This window comes from Carica papaya, chromosome 6, assembly GCF_054855325.1.
Source record: "Carica papaya isolate Zhongbai chromosome 6, ASM5485532v1, whole genome shotgun sequence".
Taxonomy (NCBI): domain Eukaryota; kingdom Viridiplantae; phylum Streptophyta; class Magnoliopsida; order Brassicales; family Caricaceae; genus Carica; species Carica papaya.
In genome coordinates, this window is record NC_142314.1 from 23,514,593 (window position 1) to 23,524,155 (window position 9,563).

The window sequence follows — 9,563 nt, forward strand, 5'->3', positions numbered from 1 at the left end:
TTGATTTTCTCATTTTCCAGCACAATTGATCTAATTGACATGATGTGATTAAGATATGCTAGATTTGACGTTTTCTTTAATAAGATAAATTGTTTTCATAATTAATAATGAACCCTGACATGACTCTTGATGGTAAGTGACGATAGCACATTTAATTACTTTTAAAATCTTATGATGTTATTTAAATACTATTCTTCTTATTGAGTATATGGAACTCACCACTTTTCATCCCCTTCTAAATAAGAAAGATAGTGAGCAACCGATCGCTGACCTACCTCTTGAACTCTTTGAGGATCCCGTGGATCCATAAACTTTTATGAGTGCATGACTTGTCATGCACTCTAATGAGTCCATTTACATAATGATAGAAGTGACTCTCTTTTGTATTTTATTGTTTTGTATTTTGTCGCCACTTCTAGCCTCATATATATATGTAATGGAAACTCATATATTTTGTAAAGAATTTGTAATTATTTATTTCGCTGCATACATTTATCTATTATGTTCTCATAATATGTTTTTATATATGGCACTTATGCCTTAATTAGCATTCGGGATATCACAATTAGACTCTCCAAAATAAATTAGGCAAATCACATTTTATTAGACTCTGTGTAAATTAAATCTTTGACTCTTAATTTTATTTGTTCTCTTGTTTCTTAATTCTAATCCTAGTTTCTAAATTTTAAATTCTAAACTCCCTTTTCTTTCCTAAGTTTTATTTAAAGTGTTCATTTTAATAATTTTATTATTTTAATTCATTTTCTTGATTTTACTTAATTAGTTAAAATTTGGAGAATTTTATTATTTATTTAATTTTAATTTTTAATTATTTATTTGATTTCCCCTCAATCTCAATAATTCCCCAATTTCTCCCTTTTATCCAAAATTCCATTTTTCATTCCAATTTTACCCAATTTTCCTTTTCCCCAACTTTCCCATTTTTACCTCTGTGATGCATTTAATTCAAGTAGGCATGTTAATAAACATTGTAGTTCATTCATTAATCATAAAAACACAATTTTAAACACTGAAGACATGCATGCACACACCCACTCTTCTACTTTAATTAAAACAGCAAACACAGCCTCTTTTCATGCATTTTTTACCCTCTACATGCATCTATAAAACTCCAAATTTGTATAAACCAGATTACCGTCTTTCTTTCTCACTGACTTATGTAGCAGAATTCAAAACACACGAATGAAAGACGTTAACAACAAGAAAAACGGTCCGCAGCTCACCTATCGGCGGTGCAGAGTCAGTGACGAATTTATGTCAGATTCGCGAGTTCTGGGGTCTTTCTATCATGGGAAATCAATTACTAATCATCCTAAGATATCATTTAACTAATCTAGAACTTGAAAATGGCTAGGAAGCGAATATAGAAGTTGCATTTAAGGAAAAACAAACACTCACCCAACCTGTAATGCATGCAGGTGCAACAGAGGAAGAATTCTGGGCATCTAAAATGGTTACATAAGATGATAAGAAGCTAGGGAAGACATATATGAATCATTAGAAAGGAAAGAAACTCATGTAGACATAGAAAGAAGTTGGGTTCTCTCGGCAGAGGCGTATACAACGCACCCTCTATTTTGTTATCATTTTTTTCTAGTTTTCTCTCTCTCTTCTATTTCTCTCTCTAAGTTCGGCTCTCTCTCTCTCTCAAACGAAGTAGGGAAGAGGCAGAACAAATGGGGAAGCCTTGTAAATGGCAGTCGCCATCCATTTTCTTCTTTCGACTCACTCGCACATGGTGCGTGTCCTTGCTGCCATGCGAGCAGCTAGCTAGAGGAGGAAAACTTGTTGACTGAATAGCTGGCTGGCAAGCTAGCTGTAGCAGCCCTCATTGCGTGGGTTTCCCCCAAGTGGTGGGATCAGCTTCCACCTCTTCGCTCTTAGGAATTTGTTTTTATCCTTTTCAATTGCTTTCCTTTCTTTTAATTAATTTACACATAAATAGTTAAATTGAAATACAATTTAAATTGGAATAAAATAAAATATATAAAATACATCATTTTATTAATTTATTAAATTAATTTACATAAGTGGATATTACATAAAATTATTAATTAAATAGTTAGCATAATTTTTATTTTTTACAAAAAAATTAATTACACAATCAACGCAAATGCAACATATTAATAAAGTGTCATCGTTACAAAATAAATAGAAGCAAATATAGTTAGCGGTATTCAATGAATCATTCTTTCATCATTGTAAATATATATAAAAAAATTCCTTTAAATAAGATATAGACAATTAAGTTACAATATTTATGAATACAAAAAGAAATAAAAGATTAAAAAAAAATTTAACACATTATATTTTTTATAAATAAGCCAAATTCATTGTTAATAAGTGAGATAAAAAGTGAATCTTTATGAAACATCCGAAGGTTCCATTATAATAGTATATGTTAAAAGCTCATACCTAATATGATAAAGTTAGTCCCTTCTAGTGAACACTAGATATGCTAACGTTTTGTAAACAAAAAAAAGCTATAGTAATATCAATAGTTCATCTTTTATAAATTTTAATTTTATATTATGGATATACTTAAGGCTTTATTGTGAGCATTATCCTATTTGTATTGTTCCCACTTCATTGTATTCTCTTGTGTAACAGTTAACTGTGTGCTCTCATCTAATTAACTTGGGAAAAATCTCTTAATCTTATAATTTACGAACTAATGAAAAAATAAGCATGTGTGCATATATATATATATATATTATAAGATAAGAAGAGAGAGGTAAGGACTGTGAAAAGAAATAAATAAATAAAATGACAATAATAATGGTCATTTTATTGATAGTGGTTGTACAAACCACATGACCAGTGATGAGAGGCTCTTTAGAAAGTTTGATAAATCAGCAACATCAAGGGTCAGAATTGGAAAAGGAGAATAAATCTCAGTAAAAGAAAAGGGGATTTTGTCGTAATTGAGAGTTTTACAGGTAGAAAACTTATTTATAAAGTTTTGTATGTCCTTGATCTTGATTAAAATTTACTCAGTGTTGGACAATGGTTAGAAAAAGGGTTCAAGCTTTTATTTGAAAACAAAATGTGTATAATCATTGATCCAAATGATCAAGAATTATTCAAAATAAGATGCAGGGTAAAAGCTTTTCTCTGAATCCATTAGAGGGGGAGTAGATGGCATTTCCTAGTCAACTCACTAGTGCAGAAATATGACACAAGAGGCTAAGACACTTTCATCACAAAGCCTTGTTATTTATGCAAAGAAAAGAAATGGTAAAAAGACTACTAAACTTGGAGGAGCATCTTTCAAGCGATAAGGCTTGTCTATTTGGCAACCATATCAGACTTCCATTCAAAACGTCTACTTGGAGAGCTACAGAGAAGTTACAGCTGATCCTTACTAATGTCTATGGACCATAGATAACTCCATCACTAAATGCATCAGGTATTATAGAGTTTTCATTGATGATCTAACAAGAATATACTGGATTTATTTTATGAAGTTTAAGTCAGAAGTTGTTGGAATTTTCTTGAAGTTCAAAAATTAGATTAAAAAATAAAATGGCTATAAGATTTAAGTAATTAGATAAGATAATGGAACTTAATACACATCAAATAAATTTAATTCCTTTTGCGAAGAAGCTGAGACTAAGTACCAATTAACTATCCTTTACTCTCCACAACAAAATGGGCTTAGTGAGACGAAGAATTGGACAATCATGGAGATGACTAGATGTTTGTTGCATGAGAAAAATCTACAAAAAAAATTCAACAGAGTAGCAAATACTATTGTTTTCTTGTTGAATAGATTGTTTACAAGAGTAGCGGAAAAGAAGACTCTATTTGAGGTTTAGCATGTCGATAAACCTATTTTAAAAGATCTCAAAATATTTGAATGTCTTTGTTTTTCGTATATTCCACAGGTTAAAAGAGATAAACTTGATGAGAAGACTAAACCTCATATATTCATTGGCTATAGTTTTGTTTTCAAAGTCTATAAACGTTTTTAACCTTAGTCAGGGAAGACTGTGATAAGCAAAGATGTTCAATTCCTTGAACATGAGCAATGGGACTGGAATGAGGAGTCTCAAGTCAAACATCAAATCCTGCAACTAGATCTAGGTGAATTAAAAGATGAACAACCTGTAAGGGAAACAAGATCACTTTCAAATATTTATCAAAGATGCAATGCTGCTGTTTTTGAGCCTACAAAATATGATGAAGCAAAAGCATATAAAAAATGGATAGATGCAATGAATGTGTAGTTGGCCATAATAGAAAAGAACAAGACTTAGAAGCTAGTGGAGAAGCCTTAAGATAGAAAGATAATTGGGATTAAATGGGTATTTAGGACAAAACTAAATCTTGATGGCTCAGTAAACTAACACAAAGCAAGACTAGTTGTGAAAGGTTATGCACAAGTTTCAGGCGAAGATTTTTCTAAAACCTTTAACCTAGTAGCCAGATTAGATACAATTAGAATGTTTTTGACTTCAACAGCACAAAGGGATGGAAAGTTCTTCAAATGGATATGAAGTCTGCCTTATTGAATTATTTATTATAAGAAGAAATTTATGCTGAGCAGCCACAGGGTTTCAATGTACCAAGACATGAAAAGAAGGTTTATTTATTGAAGAAAGCTCTTTATGGATTGAAACAAGCTCTTAGAGCTTGGTACAACATGATAGATGAACTTTTTCTCAATTTAGGCTTTGAAAAAAACTTAAGTCAATCAACTCTTTATATCAAGAAAGCTGGCTCTAACATAGTTATCATTTCTTTTTATGCTGATGATTTACTTGTGACCAGAGATAATGTTGTGTAAATTGAAGAATTTAAGAAGGAGATGATGAAGGTCTTTGAGATGATAGATTATGTGATCCTGCATGACCCAAATTTAGTTCTAAAAATGAAATCTTGTAGCTAGTAGGAATCCCTTAGAAATCTAGACTCTTGCAGAATAATTATTCACGAGTTCATTGCAGCACGAGGTCATGTTCATGCAACCCAATAGATGTGCACATGTAAGTCCTACAAGTCTCATCCTAAACAGGCAAGCAGCTCCAGAATCCTTTTGTTCCTAAATGGGATTAGCTCAAATGGTAAAGTAAATTCTAATTTCCTAAATGGAAACGCCCTGAACATGAAAGTAAATTCTAGTTTTTTAAACGGGAACACCATGAACAAGAAAGTAACTTAATCCCTTACTACTTTCCTAAATGGAATTATTCTAAGGAGTGGGACATGTTTGTCCAAAGGAAGCTTGAATGCAAGAAATACTTCATGGGCTTGGAGAAGTTACTAACAATAAGAAAAGCCCATTTATGGCCCAATCAAAGGTGCCCCAAAGACCTCATGGCCAAAGTGGCCCAAGGCCCAAAAATAAATATCCATGGATAGCATATGTCGTGCATGTGATCCCTTTGGCACATGTGTGGACCATCATATGTATGGGAAAGACCATCCACGCACGTAAGTCCACCACCTGCACATGTGGGTCCACCACCCTCATGAGATAACACGCAAGGTGTACAGACAGACAATCCCACGCCCAATGCACACACACAATTGCGTAAGCAATGAGTCGCACAACCAGCAATACACTTATGACCCATGCCTCCAAAGAAACCCCGAGTGGCCCAAATGACCCAACCTGCAAAGCCCACGGCCCAACCTACACATAATCAGGCCCACCATGCAACCCCTCCTTCATAGTCCTTTTTGGACTCCATAAATTCCACTTTTCTTATTTCTACAAGGTGTCCAAGCTTCCCAATTATCCCATGTGCAAGATATGCCAAATTTAAAGGTGGAATTTTATTCAAAATTGGAGAGAAGATATTCTTGAAAAATTAAGAGAAGGGAACTATTATTTATTAATATTTTAATTTAAATCCATATCCATGTAATTCTTTAATTTGTTAAATTAGGATAAGGATAAGGATTTTATCATTTAATTAATTATGTATTTGATTTTCAATTAAATTGAGAATTAGAATATGGATAGGAATCCTAACTCATATTCCATGTAGAAGTCGTAATTAAGAGCCTATATAAAGGCCTTAGTTCAAGCATTATAATCATCATCTTAAGAATTAATAAATTTTAAGCTTTGAGCTTTCATTAGCCTTGTGCTAAGTCTTCTCTTTAAGTTCTTCTAAGCTAGGTGAGCTTGTTGAAGTCTTGATTGAGCCAAGGAGTTGGGATTGACGTATGGGGTAAGTGGTGGCATCATTCTTCTCCTTGTTTTTGTTCCCTTGTTTTTGTTATTACTTTCTTAATTTTAGAATTGTAATTTCAATTAGAGGGAGGTATTTTTATTAGGTTGTTTGAGTTTTTATACTGTATGTAATTTGGTTGAGGTTCTAAGAGTCAAAACGATCCTTCTCATACCCTCTCATGTCAGGTGGTATCAGAGCTTAGGCTCTTAGTGAACCTATTTATGTTAATGGCTTTAGCATTCTTGTGAATTAATTAACAATTCAAATTAAATTTATTATGTTAATTCATATTGCATCTCGCTTGAATTCATATCTATTCGTTTAATTCTAGTAGTTCGTGTTTATTACAAAAACATTACAAAATTAAAAAAAATACAAAAAATCCCAATTCCACACCATAAGGTAATTGACACGCTATTGCATCTTGCATTCAAAAGCAAAGTAACTACCTAGTAAGTGAGATTGGAAAACCTTTATAGATTAAAAGGCAGAGTACCTCACACAATAGGTGTGTGTGAAAACTTTTGGCTTTTCATTCCTTTTGTATCATTCATCTGCATCAAGCAAAAAAGACAATTAACTCACCCACTATGAGCAAAAACCTTTTCTGCTTCACTTTTAATTTATCGTTTGTATCTTGGAATTTTGGCTTAAACGTTGCATAAAGAAACTCGACCATTCGTAGAGCATAGCCAGTATTGGGTAGTGTAATTATGGTACAACTTTTGATTATATCCATTAGGATTAATCGGATCCCTATGTGGTAGAGTCTAACTAGTTTTCTTTATGATCTATATTTCTTTCATTTCATTGTGCTTTTGTTCTATTACATAATTAAGTGACTAATTGATCATAATTGCTTAGTGTATAAATAAAAGCAAACCAATTCTTCTTCTGTGTGCTTGTTTGAGCTCCAATAAAATTAGATTCCCTTTAGAATTTTGTGTGTGTTAGGAAAGACTAATGTGTAGATCTAATCTAAAGTGAATCCAATTTTGAACACTCAACTCGACAGAAGAAGCTATAGTTGAGAGATTGTGAGGTAAACACGAGCAAATGTGAGAGCGAGTTTATTTGCTTGCTTTCACTAACCTTTTCTAGCACAATATGCAAAAACTCCAACACCTTTCTGATGAATTGAAGGATTTAATGTAAGAGACCTTAAAGAATGAGATGGCTCAATCATGTAATGATATAATAGAGAACCTTCCTAGTTAAGAAGAGATTCATGCTCCCGCAACAGTCGAGCACCTTATCACTAAAAATATAAAAAAAAAAGGAGAAGAAGTCGACCCCCAAGATGAGCTTTGTGTAATTGATAACTATTTTTATTTTTAGTGATGATACCTTGCATGATTTAGGAGGAAGTGTGATTCCAGTCATGAACCATATCAATGATAAAGTCAATGAGCTAGACAAGTATGATATGTCTTATGTTGGTATCACTAATCATTTTTCTTTTGAAGAAGGGTAAGATTCGAGAACGAATCTCTTTGAAGTGGGGAGAGATGATGTGATCTTAGATGGTCCAAATTTAGTTCTAAGGATGAAATCCTACAGTAAGGAAGAATCCCATTAAAATCCAGAATCTTGTGAAATAATTACTTGCGAGTCCACTGCAGTACAAGGTCATACTCATACAGCACAACAGACGTGCACACACAAGTCCTACAAGTCCCATCCCAAACGAGCGCAAATCTAGAATCTTTTTTTCCTAAAAGGGATCCACTTAAATGGGAAAGTAAATTTCAGTTTCTTAAATAGAAACACCTTGAACATGAAAGTAAATTCCAGTTTCCTAAATGGGAACACCATGACCATGAAAGTAACTTCATCCCTGACTATTTTCTTAAATGGGACTATTCTAAAGAGTGGGACAAGTTTGTCCAAAGAAATCTTGAAGTCTAAGTAATGCTTCATGGGCTTGGAGAAGTTATAAGCAAGAAGAAAATTCCATTATGTCCCAACCAAAAGTGGCCCAAAGACCTCATGGCCAAAGTGAGCAAAGGACCCACAAACGACCCATGGACAGCATGTACTGCACATATGACCCCTTCGACACATGTGTGGACCATCACATGTGCGAGAAGGACCACCTGTACATACGGGTCCACCACCCGCATGAGATAGCATGTGAGGCATATAGACAGACAATCCCACAAGCCCGACACATGCATGTCCATGTGATATTCCCATAGGCATATGTACTAGTTATTTGTATATGATGGCTAATAAAAAGGTGGTTAGGTATCTCAAAGGAACTTTAACCTACGGCCTCAAATTTAGCAAAAGTTAGAATTTCAAGCTTCATAGATATTCTGATAGCAATTAAGGTGATCAATTGATGATATGAGAAGTACTTCTGGGTACTATTTCACTTTTGGATCAGGTTATTTTTTGTGATGCTAAAAGAAACAATAAGTGGTGTCGCAATCAACTGCTGAAGCTGAATTTATAATAGGAGCAGCAATTGCTATTAATCAAGCATTATGGCTAAGAAAAATTATGATGGATTTGTAGCTAGAGCAAAAAAAAAATATTGAGATTTTTGTGGATAATCAAGTTGCCCTAACTATATCCCAAAATCTAGTGTTTCATGGAAGGACTAAACATTTCAATATTAAGTTTTATTTTTCGAGGGAAGTGTAGAAAAATGTTGAAGTGATGTTAGTTTACTGCAAAATAGACAACTAGGTGGCAGATATTTTTACCATGTCATTTCATGCTAATATACTTTAATTTTTCAAAGAAAAACTGGGAGTTTGAAGTACCTGATCCAGGAGGAGATGTTGATTATCTCAAGAGCTGTTTGAAATTTATGTTGAAGTTTAGTCCTAATCTTTAACTAAGTATTAGGAGATTTGATTTTATCTTTTTAGTGCAAATGGTAGCTATTAGTTTATTGCTATTTATCAGCAATATTAACATTTTTTTGCCATTTCCTTTGTATTTCAGTTTTGTTGTACGTCTACATGTTTAAAGCTGGAATTCAATAAAAATCCAAACTTTTCAAACAATTTTCTTATTTATGCTAATTTACGAATTAACAAATGCCTTGCAAACTCAAGAGCAATTGAACTTATAAGGTCAGATTCTATTGTTGAAGGAGCCTTGCAAGCCAAACACCATGAAAATAAAAAGAATAAAAAGCATGTATCAAGCAGGAAAAAATTTGTAAACAACCAAACCAAAAATAAGAGTAGAAACTCAAAGAGAAACTACTTGCCTTGACAGTACTATGGTAAAGTAGGTGATCCACCATTCAAATGTTGGAAGAGACCATATGTAAAGTGTAATAAGTGTAATCAGCTCCAACATGAAGTCATGATTTACAAAGAAATTTTCAAAAACTCGATA